Consider the following 2,595-nt stretch of genomic DNA (forward strand, 5'->3'; position numbering starts at 1 on the left):
CGCCTCCGCGGTCCCGCTTTAACCCTTTGCAGCCCCGGTTCGGTTCCAGCCCCGGTGCCGCTTTAACCCTTTAGAGCCCCGGTTCGGTCCCGGTGCCGCTTTAACCCTTTGCAGCCCGGGCCCGCAGCGCGGCCGGGCGGGGAGGGCTCGGCTCTGCCGCCGGCAACGCCAGAAAGGAACGCGCGGTACCGGCGATGATTCTCCGCTGTCGTGACATGTCCCGATAGCTCCCAGAAAATCCTGGAATGCGGAGCTGGGAAGGACCTTAAAGCCCATCCCACCCCACCCCTGCCACGGCAGCGCCGCTTCCACCGCCCCAGCGCCGGCCTCGGCCGCTTCCAGCGATCCAGGAGGACGGATATTCCATAGAAATCGATCTAATCCGCCGATATTCAGATATTCCTGTATAGCCCAGCATCCAGAAGGATCCATCCGCACGGAAAAGGAGATGTTTTCCCCGTTTTTTATTATCGACGGTGACGCCGGCAGGGCTGGCAGCTCCGTTCTCCAGGCCCAGCTGGAAGGGACACTCGGAGTCATTTAGGACGCCGATGTCCCCTCGTGTTCCCAAACAACCCAAAACCCAGGCCCCAAAGAGCTGCCAGCAAGGGAATAAATCCTGGGGAATTGCATCCCGATTCCCATCTCCCCACCAAGGAAATCCCGCTCCTGGTGGCCCCGATTCCAAATCAATTCCAGGTAATTTAGGGAATTCTAATAGGAATGAAATCAGTTGAGGCGCGCCCCTGGCACCCATCCCTGCATCACCTCCACGCCCCAAATCCAGGAATTTTCTCCCATATTGAAATATTCCCAGGATTGCAGATGAGGGAATAAATATTTAGGGGGGAAAAAAGAACTTTTGAGCTCCTTGTTTCCAGGGAATGAAACCAGGATACGGCCCAGGCCTGGAATTCTCCAGGATTAGGTGTTGTCCCAGTTAATTTTATTTCTTTCAAAGCCACTTCCAAAGGCATTCCCAGTTTTCCTGGAAGAAAAGCACTGCCCAGAAACCAAGGATTTCCTTTTCCTAAGGAGATTATCCAGCCAAGAACCCGATGGAAGATGAGTTTTATTCCAGGGTTGAGCTTCCCTGTAAAAAGTCAATGGATCTGAGAATGAGGGGAATAAAAATCCCAGATATTCCATGAAAATCGACTGTTTTTAAGGATAAACCACGTGGGCTGGGCTGGAAAATGTGGGAAAGGTTAATGCAATTAACGGGAATTAATGACATCAGCCAAGCTCTAAATCCTGGCCCACCCAGCTGTGACCTTCTCCTGGAAAAAAACCCTTTTCCTGGGATCTGGGCTGGATCAGCAGGATCCGTGTGGAACGAGAGGATGCCTGGAATGAAGCAGAACTCAGGACAGGGAATATCCAGGCCTGGATAAGCCGGAGGAGGAGAATCCCAGTTTTTCCAAAGCCTTGGAGGAGCTCCGTGTGCCGGCTGCCTCATTCCAGAGGTGGAAGCGGCAGCGCCCGGAGCCTCCTGGAGCCGCTGGAATCAATTATCCCCAATTAACTTGGAAAAACTCACTGGGAGCTGTACTGGGAGAGCTGGAAAAGGTAGGGATGGGATGGGAAAGCTGTGGGAAGGTGCCTGGAGCTGGGAGGATCCCGAGAATCTGGCGCTGCTGATGGCTGGATCCGGATTTTCTGTGCTGTGGTAAATCCCAGCATCTCCCAAATCCCAAGTGCGGCTCAGGAGGAGCCTGGAAATGCTGGGAAAGGGGCTGGGAGTGGGGAAAGCTGGGGGAGCTCCTCATCCAAAAGCAGGAATGCTGGGGGCTCAGCTCTGGATGGGGTGGGAATTTTGGGGAATTTTGGGGAATTTGCAGCACTGCTGGTCCTGCCAAACATGGGATAGTTCCCTTCCCTGAGGGAATTCCTCAAAAAATTCTGGCTCCACCAGGACAGCCCAGCAATCCCGAAGCCCGGCTTTGGGAAGACTGGGGAGGATTTGATTCCATTTGGGATCCAAACGAAGGCAGTGACAGATCCCAGGGATTTTGTGCCTCGGGTTCAGCTTGGAATCTTTGCTGGGATCCCAACTGGATTTGCTTTCCTGGAGAGAGCTTTGTTGGAGACCTGCACGGAGAACATCCATGATCCCGCTGCAGATCCCGGCAAATGGGGTGCTCCGAACCCGGAAAGAGTTCCCAGAGTTCCGATCTCCTGCTGGCACCGGGATCCGGGAGCTGTGTCCCGGCCTCCTCCAGCTGGAGCTGCTTCTCCATCGGCACCCGAGATCCCTGAATTCCCAGCAGCACCAGAGATCCCTGAATGCCCACAGCATCCCTGAATTCCCAGCAGCATCCCTGCATCCCTCACAGCATCAGAGATCCCGGAATTCCCAGCAGCACCAGAGGTCTGGATTGGTCCCTGTGCCCTCTGGAATGTGTCTCCCACAGCCCAGGACGATCCCCACGGGAAGGCCGGCGGGAATGCTCCAGCGGGACTGGATCCCAGCTGCCCCATTCCCAGGCAATCCCATTCCCAGGCTGCCCCATTCCCAGAGCTGTGGAGCAGAGTCCCGGCTGCCAGGAGTGGGAATTCCCCACCCGCGGCGTGTCCCGGGATATGGGAAGAGCG

Source organism: Corvus brachyrhynchos, unplaced genomic scaffold (genome assembly GCF_000691975.1).
Source record: "Corvus brachyrhynchos isolate BGI_N302 unplaced genomic scaffold, ASM69197v1 scaffold200, whole genome shotgun sequence".
Classification (NCBI taxonomy): domain Eukaryota; kingdom Metazoa; phylum Chordata; class Aves; order Passeriformes; family Corvidae; genus Corvus; species Corvus brachyrhynchos.